The sequence below is a fragment of the Catharus ustulatus genome, chromosome 4 (assembly GCF_009819885.2).
Source record: "Catharus ustulatus isolate bCatUst1 chromosome 4, bCatUst1.pri.v2, whole genome shotgun sequence".
Lineage (NCBI taxonomy): Eukaryota > Metazoa > Chordata > Aves > Passeriformes > Turdidae > Catharus > Catharus ustulatus.
This window is the reverse complement of record NC_046224.1, coordinates 1,223,336-1,238,768: the sequence shown is the minus strand read 5'-3', so window position 1 is coordinate 1,238,768 and position 15,433 is coordinate 1,223,336.

Below are 15,433 nucleotides of genomic sequence, written 5' to 3'. Positions count from 1 at the left end.
CAGAAAAATCAGTTAAAATTGATTTTTTTTTTTTTGCCATATTTTTGGTGGGAAAATCCAGTTGAAAACTGAAGTTATGGAAAGATCAGTTTTAAATAAATGAGGTTTTTTACCATATTTTTTGGTGGAGAAGTCCAGTTTAAAATGGAAGTTGCGGAAGAATAAATTTTAAATTTTTCTTTGATAATATTTTTGATGGGAAAATCCAGTGTAAAATGGAAGTTACGGAAAAATCAGTTAAAATAGATTTTTTTTTTTTGTTATATTTTTGGTGGAAAAATCCAATTTCAAATGGAAGTTGTGGAAAAATCAGTATAAAATAGATTTTTATGTTTTCCATATTTTTGGTGGGAAAAGTCCAGTTTAAAATGGAAGTTCCGGAAAAATAAGTTTAAAATAGATTAGTTTTTTTACCATATTTTTGGTGGAAAAAAATCCAGTTTAAAATGGAAGTTGTGGAAAAATCAGTTTTAATTTTTTTTTTTGGCCATATTTTTGGTTGGAAAATCAAGTTTGAAATGGAAGTTTCAGAAAAATCAGTTTTTAATAGATTTTTTTGCCATATTTTTGATGGAAAAATCCAGTGTAAAATGGAAGTTGTGTAAAAATCAGTTTAAAAATAGTTTTGGGATTTTTTCCATATTTTGGGTGGGAAAAGTCCATTTTAAAATGGAAGTTGCAGAAAAATCAGTTTTAAATTTTTTGCCATGTTTTTGGTGAGAAAACTCAGTTTAAAATGTAAATTACGGGAAAACATGATTTAAAATAGAAAATTTAAAAAAAAAATCTGTTTAAAATAGTTTTGATGGGGGGTTTTGCTAATTTTTGTGAGAAAAAATCATATTTAAAGTGCATTTTTTCTTTGTTTTGGCAGAAAAAATCCATTTTAAAGCTGAAATTGTAGGGAAAAGCCGGTTTAAAATTGAAATGATTCCTTTTTTATTTTGTTGGAAAAAATAGTTTTAAACACAATTTATATATACTTTATTATTATTATTTTTTTTTAAGGTACAGTACAAAAGGGAAATCCCCCCCCTTTTTTTAATGGGAGAACCAAGTTTAAAATTTACATTTTTTCCCCGTTTTTGTGGAAAAAATCCATTTTAAAATTTATTTTTCCCCCATTTTCTGTGTAAAAATCCAGTTAAAAATACAAATTATTCCCATTTTCTGTAGAATTCCCAATCCACCTCTCTGTCCCCAGGCTGCCAGTGGGCCTTGATATTAAAGGAAATATTTAATGGAATCTTTTTTTCCTTTTTAGTTGGGATTGAGTCAGTTGTTTACTAATTCTTATTTATAACATTTGTAGCTAACCAGCTAAAAATGAAAAAATGGAGCACTGTTTCTTAATTACAAGATCCAATTAAAAACTAACAACTCAATTATTTTTACTTTTGACCCAATGACCAAACACCCATGACCTGCAGTGTGTTATTTTCTATTAATTAATTTATATTTATATTATTTATATTATTTTCTATTAATTAATTTATATTCCAATTAAAAAATACCTCAACCCAAGAAGAAGAAGAAGAAAGGAGAAAAACCAAAACCTCCATCCTGTCCCACACCTATTAATATATTCCAAAACCCCAAACCCTTCCCCATGTGATATTCAAATTACACACCAGTGATTCTAACTTTATCACTCAATTTTTGGAAGCCTTCTCCAATCCCTCAGATCAACAGCAGTGTTCCCAGCACAGAAAATTCAGAATTTCCAGGTTTTAGGGTTGATGGGATGTCCCATCCAGGTGCAAATCTCCAAGGCCAAGTGTTGCTGCTGACACAGGATTTGGGAAAATGCCCCAAAATCCCTGAGTTTGTGGGCACATGAGGTCTCTTTTTTGTTTTTCCCACCTCTGTGAGGAGCAGAGGGCACTCAGGAGTGAAGGATTTTTATTTGGGATGGACTGGAAATGAGCTGGAGAGGCCTCACTTCCCAGAGGGAACAAACCATGGGAATGCTGGAGGCTGGTCAGGAAATGCCAAATTCAGTGCTCAGGGAAAGCTGGGGAGGAACAAGGAGGGGGAGAGGTTTAAATGTCTCCATTCCTGGGTCTGGGAAGGGAAAATCACAGGAAAATCATGGTTTGGGTTTGCTTGGAAGGGAAAATCACAGAAAAATCATGGCTTGGGTTTGCTTGGAAGGGAAAATCACAGAAAAATCATGGCTTGGGTTTGCTTGGAAGGGAAAATCACAGAAAAATCATGGCTTGGGCTTGCTTGGAAGGGAAAATCACAGAAAAATCATGGGTTTGGTTTGCTTGGAAGGGAAAATCACAGAAAAATCATGGCTTGGGCTTGCTTGGAAGGGAAAATCACAGAAAAATCATGGCTTGGGTTTGCTTGGAAGGGAAAATCACAGAAAAATCATGGGTTTGGGTTGCTTGGAAGGGATTTAAGGAGCATCCAGTTCCAATCCCTGCCCTGGGCAGAGACACTTTTCCATAATCCCAAATTCCTCCAGCCTGGCCTTGCTCACTGCCAGGGATGTGGAGTCCTCAACCTCTTGGACAACCTGTGAAAAAAAAGCACTGAGAGAGCACAAACAGCATTTCCAAACATTCACAGAGGGGAGGGAGAAGAACACAGCTGCAGCTCCTGGGCCTTTCTCTTCTCCCCTTTTTCCAGATTAAAAAGCAAATGGCATCCAGTGCTTTCCTTCACGTGCATCCTCACAGCAGGGATTGTTCAGTGTCCTGGTTTGGAGGACAGGTGTCTGCTGAGAAAGGCAGAAATGGAGAATGGAAACCCCCTCCCTCCAAATTATTATAATTTTGAAATCAAGGGGCTCTCAGGCAAAGATATGGGAATAGGAATAACAGTTCTTTACTAGGGAAATTAAAATAGAAATACAGCACTACAAAGAACAAACCCCAAAGCCTGACACAGTCAGAGTACAGCCTGACACCCGTCAGGCAGGGTGTTGGCAGCAGTCCCATTCCATGGTGGCTGCATCCTCCTGCAGTGACAGATGTGGCTCAGCTGGAGCAGTGCTCCTGTACAAGGTGCAGTTTCCCTCTAAAGCTCCAGTGGGGATGTGGAGAAATCCGGTTTTCCTCTGGAGTCCAGTGGAGAAAGGGGCTCCCTTAGTGTCCCAAACCCTCTGTTTTTATCTTGGTAAGAAATGTTGGGCTCTTCCCCCTGGCTGGAGCAACTCCCAATGGGATGCAGTAATTTTATCAGTGCCACAGTGGGACTCAATGGCCATGAGCAGAAAATGACTGGCTGGAGGAAGGATGGGCTGTGAAAAGATAAAGAACACTGCCCCAGCTGGTTTATAAACCATGGCCATGAACAGGAGATATCCCATGGAGATAAAGAACACTGCCCCAGCTGGTTTATAAACCATGGCCATGAACAGGAGATATCCCATGAGATAAAGAACACTGCCCCAGCTGGTTTATAAACCATGGCCATGAACAGGAGATATCCCATGAGATAAAGAAGAAAGTTTTTACCTGCACCACTGTCCTCTGAGGTGTCCCAAAGCTCAGCCTTGCTGGTTCCCCTTTAGACACCAAATATCTCAGTTTTACCCTCACCATCCAACACACCAGTCACAGAATTTTCCCCATTTTCTCACTCCCCTTTCCATGGCCTTTACCCCAAATTCCTGAGTGCTAAGCCCTGGCCATGCTGATTTGCCATGTGAGGAAATTACTTACATTAAAGAACTTACATTTCTGCAGCCAGGCTGAACTTTAATTTGCTTTCCCAGCAAAATCTTCTAAATCAGAGATTGCTCTCTCCAATGTTCCTGTACCTAAACAAGGCACCCAGGGCTGCTCCAAGCCCCTGCACACATTTAATCAGAGCAATCCCAACCTGAGCTGCTCTCTGTTAATTGAGATAACAAATCCCAGCATTGATACAGACATTTAGATTTGGGGAAGAATCCTGTGAGAAGGAGAAGTGCAGGTTGGGGGTGTTAATTGTAATTAAACAGCAGCAGTGTGGGGAAGGGAGGGAAGCAACAGGAATAACAGGTTTTAAATGTGGAATATATTAAGGGGTGGAAGGAGGGATTTAACAACACTCACTTCATGGGAGATCAGGATTAGCACAGGAATTCCATGGAATTGGGACAGTCCTGGGCACTCCCAGGAGGTTTGTGTGGATCTCCTTCCATCTTCTCTCCTGAAAAACTTGAAGAGAACTTTTAACACCTGCTGAAGCATTCTGAGAGACCCCAGCTGTGATTCTAGGGGAGAAAAAGCAAAATATCAGCTGCCATGTAAGAGCTGGAAGTGTTTCCTACTCTGCTGCTCTGGTGATGGGAACAGAAACTGTGGAAAAGGAGCAGGAATTGATAAAAGTGTGTGGATTTCTAAGAAAACAGAGCTGCTCCTGGGACAAGCTGGAATTATGAGGTTCTCCCTTAAATATTTTATCATATTTCAGGAAGTTCTTCCCCATAAAGTGTCTCAGGACACGGGAAATCCTCATCCTCAGCAGGCCCCTGCCCTTCTCTGGTGAGAATACAGTAATTTCAGTAAATACAGAGTGTATTTCCCCAGTATCTCTGTATTCCCCAGTATCTCCCAGTACCTGCTCTATCTCCCCAGTCCCTCCTGTTTGCACAGCAGGCTCTGCTGCACCATTTCCTGCAGGAAACTCGAGCCAGCAGTGGCAGCAGGGACAGGAAACCCAAAGGGAGCTCCTGCAAACCCCAACCCAGCAGCAGCATCCCCTCAGCTGGGCCCCAAAAACGGGCACATGCACCAGCTGAAATCATCAACCCAGCTCAAATCATCAACCCAGCTCAAATCATCAACCCAGCTCAAATCATCAACCCAGCTCAAATGATAAACCCAGCTCAAATCATCAACCCAGCTCAAAATATAAACACAGCCCAAATCATCAACCCAGCTCAAATCATCAACCCAGCTCAAAATACAAACCCAGCTGAAATCATCAACCCAGCTGAAATCATCAACTCAGCTCAAATCATCAACCCAGCTGAAATCATCAACCCAGCTCAAAATATAAACCCTGCTCAAATCATCAACCCAGCTCAAAATATAAACCCAGCTCAAATCATGAACCCAGCCCAAATCATCAACCCAGCTCAAATCATAAACCCAGCTCAAATCACAAACCCAGCTCAAATAATCAACCCAGCCCAAATCATCAACCCAGCTCAAATCACAAACCCAGCTCAAATCATCAACCCAGCCCAAATCATCAACCCAGATCAAATCATGAACCCAGCTTAAATCACAAACCCAGCTCAAATCATCAACCCAGCTCAAAATATAAACCCAGCTCAAATCATCAACCCAGCTCAAAATATAAACCCAGCTCAAATCATCAACTCAGCTCAAATCATCAACTCAGCTCAAAATATAAACACAGCCCAAATCATCAACCCAGCCCAAATCATCAACCCAGCTCAAATCACAAACCCAGCTCAAATCATCAACCCAGCCCAAATCATCAACCCAGATCAAATCATGAACCCAGCTTAAATCATAAACCCAGCTCAAATCACAAACCCAGCTCAAATCATCAACCCAGCTGAAATCATCAACCCAGATCAAATCATCAACCCAGCTCAAAATATAAACCCAGCTGAAATCATCAACCCAGCCTAAATCATAAACCCAGCTCAAATCCTGCACCCCAGAAAAAAAAAAAGCCCAGCTGAGAGCCAGACTTCACAGCTTGGGACAAAGCAGGAAGAGCTAAAAAAAAAAAATTATATATATATAATATATAATATATAATATATAATATATAATATATAATATATAATATATAATATATATATGTCACCCTGCAGCTGTGGGGATTCCCTATAAAATACATCCAAATTTTATGGGTTGGTACAAAGCAGGAAGAGCTGCAAAAAATTAAATATATCATATATATATCATGTATAATATATATAATATATACTATAATATAATATATGTTATATTTTATATATAATATAAGATATTATATTTTATATATAAATAAAATATACTATTTACTATATTATATATTATATCTATCTAATATATATATATTTATATAAAATATTGGTCACCCTGTAGCTTGGGGATTCCCTATAAAATACATCCAAATTTTATGAGTTGGGACAAAGCAGGAAGAGCTGCAAAAAAATAAATATATCATATATATCATATAGATATATAACGTATAACATAAAACATAAAACATATAACATATATATAATATATTATATCTATCTAATAAATATATATTTATATAAAATATTTGTCCCCCTGTAGCTTGGGGATTCCCTATAAAATACACCCAAATTTTATGGGTTGGGACAAAGCAGGAAGAGCTGCAAAAAATTAAATATATCATATATATCATATATATAACATGTATAATATATATAATATATACTATAATATAATATATTTTATATATAAATAAAATATACCATATACTATATTATATATTATATCTATCTAATATATATATATTTATATAAAATATTTGTCACCCTGTAGCTTGGGGATTCCCTATAAAATACATCCAAATTTTATGTGTTGGGACAAAGCAGGAAGAGCTGCAAAAATTTAAATATATAACATATAATATATATTTTAAAAAAAATAATATATATATATATGTCCTCCTGCAGCTCTGGGGATTCCCTATAAAATACATCCAAATTTTATGGGTTGGGACCAAGCAGGAAGAGCTGCAAAAAATTAAATATATCATATATATCATATATATAACATGTATAATATATATAATATATACTATAATATAATATATTTTATATATAAATAAAATATACCATATACTATATTATATATTATATCTATCTAATATATATATATTTATATAAAATATTTGTCACCCTGTAGCTTGGGGATTCCCTATAAAATACATCCAAATTTTATGGGTTGGGACAAAGCAGGAAGAGCTGCAAAAAATAAATATATCATATTATATACATATTATATATCATATATTATATATTATAGATATTATTATCTATTTATTTTATATAAATATTTCTATATAATATATGTCCCCCTGCAGCTGTGGGGACTCTGGGTCACATTCACAGAGCTCATGGCCCAGCCTGCAGCACTTTGAAGCCAACCCAGCCATTTGAAGTCCAAACTTTTGTCTTTTTGTCTCTATTGACCAGATGGGATTCAATGCAAGATTCAGCTGAGAGGTAAAAGGAGGGAGGGAAAATGTTTAATGTCTCAGTTTGGGATTGTTGGGAGGTTTTTCATCTGCTCTCAGAGAAGTGATGGCAACTTCTCAGAGTCACTGCAGAGTTTTTGTGCTTTGCACTTCTGCTGTGCTCAGTGGCATCATGCTGAAATCAGAATTTTTGTTAAAGAGAGAACAACTAATAACATTTGCCATTACTGCATAAACATTTACTGTTACTGCATAAAAACATTTGCTATTACTGCATAAATATTCCAGTAAATGTTGGGTACTGGAACCTGGAGTTTTGATCCCACTGTGGCTCCAGTTTAGCACAGATGCAGAAATGGCTTTGCTCACTTTTCACCATCCTTCACCACATTTAACAATTCCTACTCCAGTGCTCAGAAACCCTAAAAGCCCTGTGTGGTAAATACACCATACAAAAATCTAATTTTTTTTGGTTTTTAATTAATTTCTAGGTGGAGATGCTGAATACAGAAGTTGCAAGAGATGTCTGGCTGATGACTGGAGGAAATAACTGCGAGCTGCTGTGACCAGAGACTTCCTGGTGGGTGGTGGGGAAGTGAGAACACGAGGGAGAGCTGAGGAGGAGCTGTGGGTGCAGAGCTGGTGCTGCAAACCACATCCCTGCGTCATCAGAGCAGGCCAGAGCAGCTCAGAGCAGGGAAACAGGAAAGCTGGGTCCCTCCTGGGCTGGGCTCAGGGCTGCACTTGGGGATCTCCCCATTTTTAATGATCCTGGGATTGGTTTTCTTGGCATGTTGGGAGAGGTTGGAGTGGTTTGTGGCTCAGATGTTGCTGAAATCATCAAAGGGTTTTATAGAAAATTGCAAAAACTCCAAGCTGGGGGTCACAGATATTTGAACCAAGACAAGACAAAGGTGGTGCATTCATGCAGTTATCCTGGGAGTGGGGACAAAAATGGATCCACAAAGGTGTTGGAAGAGAGAGAGTGATGCTGTCAGCTCAAACATTCAGGGAGCACAGCCCAGCTCAGGCTGCAGCCTGATAGGGGAGCCTTTATCAGCTCTGAGGAGGATTTTGTCCCTGCTCAGGGGAGCTCAGGGACAGCTGCCCTGCCCTGAAGAGCAGGACATTGACAGGCAGCCCCAAGGTTCACCCTGGCCATGGGGACTGAGCTGTGCTGATATCAGACAGAGGTGTCAGAGTCCCAGAGTGTGACCCTCATTCCATCATCCAGGGGGAAATCCCCACACTGGGCATTCCCACCTGAGCCTGAGTGAATCCAAACCCAGATTTTGTGATCTGTGCACTTCTCCCACCACTTCTTCAGGATTTCCTCTCATCACCTGTGATGCAACAACCAACTCTCACCACGAGACCTGGGGTGCTGAGATCCTTCTCCTCTTATCCTTTCCCTCTCTTCCCTTATATCACATTTTCTTAAGTGTTATTTTTATGCTTTCATATTCCTAGAAAGGGAATGTTTTAGGCTGCAGGAACAGCACCAGGAATTCCAGGGGTTTATTGGCTTGGGTTGATGATAATTGACTGTCCCCTGGAACAGGGAGGTACCTGGAAGCAGAGGGGTGGAAAGGCCTGGCAGAGATGCACAGCTCTTCTCAGCTTGGAGCTTCATGATTTCCTCAGGGCTTGTGCAACACCCATGGAGGAAATGCAGCAAAAGGACCTGAGTGTGACACAGAAACCTGAGTGTGACACAGGACCTGGGTGTGACACAGAAATCTGTGTGCTCTGAGTGTGACACAGGACCTGAGTGTGACACAGAACCTGGGTGTGACACAGGGCTCTGAGTGTGACACAGGACCTGGGTGTGACACAGAAACCTGAGTGTGACACAGGATCTGAGTGTGACACAGGATCTGTGTGCTCTGAGTGTGACACAGAAACCTGAGTGTGACACAGGGCCTGTGGCTCTGAGTGTGACACAGGACCTGAGTGTGACACAGGATCTGAGTGTGACACAGGGCCTGAGTGTGACACAGGAACCTGAGTGTGACACAGGAGCTGTGGCTCTGAGTGTGACACAGGACCTGGGTGTGACACAGGACCTGAGTGTGACACAGGGCCTGAGTGTGACACAGGGCTCTGAGTGTGACACAGAAACCTGAGTGTGACACAGATCCTGTGGGCTCTGAGTGTGACACAGAAACCTGAGGGTGACACAGGACTTGAGTGTGACACAGGATCTGAGTGTGACACAGGACTTGAGTGTGACACAGGACTTGAGTGTGACACAGGAGCTGAGTGTGACACAGGAGCTGAGTGTGACACAGAAATCTGTGTGCTCTGAGTGTGACACAGAACCTGAGTGTGACACAGGGCTCTGAGTGTGACACAGGACTTGTGGCTCTGAGTGTGACACAGGGCTCTGAGTGTGACACAGGACCTGGGTGTGACACAGGGCCTGTGGCTCTGAGTGTGACACAGGATTTGAGTGTGACACAGAACCTGAGTGTGACACAGGAGCTGTGGCTCTGAGTGTGACACAGAACCTGAGTGTGACACAGATCCTGTGGGCTCTGAGTGTGACACAGAACCTGAGTGTGACACAGGACCTGTGGCTCTGAGGTGACACAGCCAGATGTTGTGGCTGAGAATGGTCACAGTGAGTGACACCCTGGGGTTGGGGACCCATCACCACCTCTGCTGGCTGTAACATCCCATCCCAGAATCCCTGGCAAGGCCTAAGTCACATTCCCAGGATCATTTGGGATGGAAAAAACCTCCAGGGTCATCCAAGCTGTGACTGACCCCACCTTGTCACCCTGAGTGTCACATCCAGACATTCCTTGGACACTCCAGGGCTGGGGATCCACCCCTCCCTGAGCAGTTCCAATCCCTGACCTCCCTTTCCATGGGGAAATTCCTGCTGTGCCCACCTGAGCTCAGCCTGAGGCTGTTCCCTCTCCTCCCGAGCAGATCCCAAATCCCACTCAGTGTCCCCTCCTTGTGCAGAGCCACCAGGTCCCCCCTGAGCCTCTTTTTCTCCAGGCTGAGCCCCTTCCCAGCTCCTCCTCACACATCAGAGACTCTGCCAAGAGCTCCAGGAGTTCTCAGGGACTCATCCCATCCACAGGAGTGGCAGCAGGGTGGGGAAATCCAGCTCCAGACACAGGAAAATAATTGAGCTGAGCACTGCAGAGGTTAGGGTGGTTTAATCACAGCAAAATCTGTGATTAAACCAAACTAGGGAGTTTAGTTTTCATTTCTTTTTCTTCCCCTTCTTTTTCAGAGAGCCAGGCCAGGGAAAGCCCCGGAATTCCAGGAAGGCAGCAGCGTTGTGAGAGATGTAATAAGCGTTGAGCATGGCAGTTGGGCCAAAGAGATTCACTTCTCTCAACTCCATTGGAAATTTTGGGGACTTCTTGCCTTTGCCACCCTTGGACTTCTTGCCTTTGCGTGCCTGCAGAGAGAAAACAACCACAAACTCATTTTTGGGTGTTTGTTGTCTCACTTCTGGGTAGAGGATTCCAGGCTGAGAGCCTGAGAGATCTGGGGGTGTTCAGTCTGGAGAAGGGAAGGATGCAGGGAGAGCTTCCAGAACATTCCAGGAGAGCTGGAGAGGGACTGGGGACAAGGGACAGGACACAGGGAATGGGAAAGGGGAGACTGGGGTGGGAATTCCTGGAATTGCCAGAGAATCCCTGGATCCCAAGGAAGGATTGGAGCAGCCTGGGATGCTGGGAGGTGTCCCTGCCATGAGCTTGGAGCTCCCTGCCCAGGCAAGGCAGGCCAGGATTGTGGGATTCAGGACACTCAGAATCCATGCAGAGGGATTGGGATGGAAAGTGGGGATAGAAAAGAGAGGCCCAGGGAAGGGAGAGCCTTGATGGTTTGCTGAGATTGCAAGGGAAGGCCCTGGATGCATCAATTCCTTGGAGAGGAGATGGATCCAATGTCAGGTTCTGGAGAGCTGGGAATTGCCAGGCTGGAGAAGGGAAGGATGCAGGGAGAGCTTCCAGAACATTCCAGAGCCTGGAGGGGCTCCAGGAGAGCTGGAGAGGGACTGGGGACAAGGGACAGGACCCAGGGAATGGGGAAAGGAGAGATTGGGGAAGGAATTCCTGGAATTGCCAGAGAATCCCTGGATCTCTGCAGTGTTCCAGGCCAGGTTGGACGGGGCTTGGGGAAATCTGGGACAGCAGAATTTGGTTGGAATGAGATGAGCTTTAAGGTCCTTCCAGCCCAAACCATTCCATGATTCCATGATCCCAAGACACCCCAGAGCAGCTCTTTTGTTCCATCTCAGTCCTGGCTCAAGCATTAACTCAGAGCTCCTCACCCAGCACTTTGTGATTTATAGAAAGACTCCCAAGCATTAATAAAACTTCCACCCAACCCCTGCTTGCTCTGCAGAACCTCTCAATCAGACTGAGCTAATCACAATGGCAGTCAAACATTCTTTTCCACTGATTGTTTGTTTTAATTGCCAGGTGAGGATGCAGCCCTGAATTCACTTGGATGTGTCCATGGATCTGGGATGGAGCTGCTCTCCCACCACAGCTCACACTAATCCAAACCCACGTGTTTTCCATGCCAGAATTCCTAAAAACTCCTTTCACAGCTCAGCACAGTGCAAAAAGAGACAAACATTTGTGCTCTGAGGGGTGAGAACAGAGGAAAGGGCAAAATTCCCAGAATCTGCTGGGAGTGTGGTGTGAAAAAATATGAACAGGTAAAGAAAAACTAAAAAAAACCCCCAAAACCCAAAAACACCCAACAATAAAATCAATTTTAAAATATAAAAACCACAGGCCTTCTATTAAAGAAACAAAAAAGAGAGAAAATAAGAGTGCAACCTGCAGCTGATGGCAGATTATTTGCAGAATGGAACTACCTGAGCTCAGCCATATGTTTGAGATGGTGACAAGCCTCTCTCACAGACCTTAACTGGACACAATTTGTGGAATATTTCCCATGCTGGAATGTTCCCCCTTCATGGGGACATGCTGGATTTTTTTGTGAGTCCCATTCCTTGTTTGCCCAGGGATTTTGTAGGTTCCTGGTAGGAATTTCAGCCTGTAGCTGATATTTCCAAATATAAAAGATGCTCACAGGCTTTATATGCTGTGTACAAAATTTTAGGGGATCAAAGGTGTTTTACCATGGCCAAGTCCTTTAATGGAGCAGCTGGGACTCTACATCAAGATGGAAATGAACCCTGCAACACAAAATTACGTGGTTAGTGTCAATAAAGCACAGTGTGTGTAAATAATACACAGTGTAAATAAAGCACAGTGTGTGTAAATAATACACAGTGTCAATAAAGCACAGTGTGTGTGAATAATACACAGTGTAAATAAAGCACCTGTGTCCTTCCCCACTAAACTTTGAATGGAAAAAGGGACAAAAATAGTTAGTCCCTTGTAAAACAGGTCGACGGAATCATCCCTAATCATCCCTGAAGCTGTGCCAGGGCTGGACAACTCTTCTAGGGAAGGAATTTTCCGGGTATCCTCTCTAAACCTCCGGCACTACCTGAGGCTTTTGTTCTGTTTTGTTTTATTTCCTTTTATTCTGTCCCTGTTCCCTGGGAGATGAGCGTTCCCCACTTAGCTGCACCTTCCTGTCAGGGAAGCAGCTCCCTCCTGAACCCCCTTTTCTGTCCCAGCCGCACCTCCCCGTGCAGAAATGACAAACTCTCACCTTGCAATCCCCGCAGCTCTGGATCAGCCGAGGCCCCTCTTCCCGCTCAGAGCCGCCATGGCCTCCCCTCCTTCCCCTCAGCGTCGCGTTGTCATGGCGACCGCGGGGCGGGGCCTGGAGATGATTGACAGCACAGCTGCCCAATCCGCTGCTGATTGGCAACCCAGCGTCCAACCTACCGCTGATTGACAGCCCCTTACCCAATCAGCTGCTTAAGCGCCTGCTCGTTGTCCAATCAGCTTTTGGGGGCGGAGCCTGTGCGCGCTTCCCGCCGCTGAGGTCGTTGTGGGGAAAAGGGCGGGAAAAGCTCTGAGGGGAATGAGGGCTGTGAGGGGAGCGCGCGCCGCCATCACCGCCCTTATCCCCCCCACAGCTAAAATCCCCAGGGAAATGTCACAAGGAGGCGAGAAAACCCCCCCACAACAACTTCGAGTTGAGAGGAGGAGGGGAGCGAGTCGTGCTTTCCAAAAGTCTTGGAAAGATCGGCGTTTGGTGGATTATTAGTGGAATATTTAAATCTGCGTGACGAGGGAGTCTCTGTTTAAATACCCGACTGAGCCTCCTTCACCACAGAAATATTTCAAGAACAAGCTCTGCTTTGCCTCCTTCCACTGGACAGCAGGTCCTGAAAATGATGTGTAATGGAGGTTGGATATTTCCAATAAATCCCCACAAAACGAGGCCTGAGACACAGGGAATTGAGGGGTCTGAGGGAGGGAAAGGGATTTGAAGGGTTCATTTTGTTCTCTGCACCTTTTTTAGACACAACAATTTTATCCAATGCCTTTAAAGGCGGAGTGATTTTTAAATTTAGGAAAAAATAGGGCAGAGTGTTGTCTCTCCTGCATCCCTCAGCACCACGTTTTCCCTTGCAAAGCACTAAAAAAAAATAGGCACAAGTGAAAAATATGAGTAAGAGCTGAATTCCCTCATAGAAAAATAAAACAGCTCGTAATTGCAGTATTGCCAAACTCCAACAAACACATCATGAGCCTGCCTAGCTCATGGGTTTATTTTTAAATTTAACATCAACCTCTTTAAATGCGCTCACTGCTGCATAAGGAAACTTCCTAATCCCTAATAATAAAAAAAAACTTGGTAGTGTGGCTCAGGAAAAAAAAAAAATCTGCAGATTTGGGAGTAAAATTCTCTTGGATGAGCCTTGGATAATGAAAGAAAAAATTAAAAATAAAATAATTTTTTAAAAAATCCACTCTGTTCAGGGAAATTTTGTGTCATTTATATTACCAAAGAAACAATCATAATTACATTAATTATCTCCTTTTAGCAGAGACAGCTGCCAGGAGGCCACGTTATAAATGATGAGGTAAAAAAGAAGGCACAGAGCACTGAAATGTTCAACAAAGGAGACAAAAATCATCAAATGTTGTTTGATGACCTGGCTGCAGAAGGAGCTGCTGTTTACACATGCAAGGCTTTGATAAATTATTAAGGGAAGCTTCTCAAACTCCGTGGTAAAATAAGCCTGACCTCATACAGTCACTTCTGTGGTTACAGGAGGATAAATAGAGTCAGCCAGGACATGTCAGTGTTGTTATTTTTATAGAAATAGTCACAGGAGAAAATAGATTTTTTTTTTAACACTGTCAAACTGAACTAGGCTAAATCCTTTTTTTTTTTTTTTGGGATCACTCTCTCCTTTCACAAGTCTAAAAGGAACTTTGTGGCCTTTTATCCCTCGCTGAAATTTGCATTAAATTCACCAAGAATTTAAATTTAATTTGCATTAAATTCACCAAGAGAAGACTGAGAAATTAATAATTCTGTATGCTTGACATCCCTAGGAAATGGTGAGAATCAACATGGAAACAGAATAATCCGTGCTGAGGTGCTAAAAAAAAGAATTTACAGCAAAACTTTGAGCAACCACCTGTAGGGTGAGAACAAAAAAAGTTTTTTATTGCAATTACAGCACTGGAGGGTTCCTGGAACCAACAGCCCTGTTGGGCTGAGATAACAGATGTGCAGAAACCACCCAAAATTTCATTTTTAAACTGCCTTGCTGAACATATAAAATGATTATTCCTTAACTGCTGTCCCCCAGCCCTTCTGAGAATTTTTAAGGAGGAGAAAAATCCTCACTGTGAAGCAAAATAAAGTTTGAAACATAAATATTTCAAATAAAGGTCACTTTTCCATGCAGAGCTTCAGGTTTTCTGTGGAGATCTCTCTGTGGGAAGCAGAAAATTTGGTGGGGATGGTTTGAATAAATTGTAATTTTTTTGTAATAATTGTAATCCATCCTCTGGCACCCCAGCCATTCAGGTAAGGATTTGTGGTTTTAATCTCAGTAAAAATAACAGGTACTGAAAAGCACAATTTAAATATAAAATAGAGAAAAATGCACATTGGGTATGGACTGGTTATTTTTTTTTCCAACATATTGTGGGGAAAAAAGACACTTTGGGGGAAAAAAGGTTTGAGTTAAATACTCAAGGCTTTTCTAAGTTTCTTTAGTAATTTATTCAATTTTCCCTTTGAGTGGAGAAGGGCAAGGATGAGGGCTGAGTTTGAGGGATGATTTTGTCCTTAAAAAAATAATAAAAAAGAAACATTTAAATTAAGACACGGGAAGAAAAAGCTGAAATAAAGAGATGTCCTTTAAAAGTTGGTT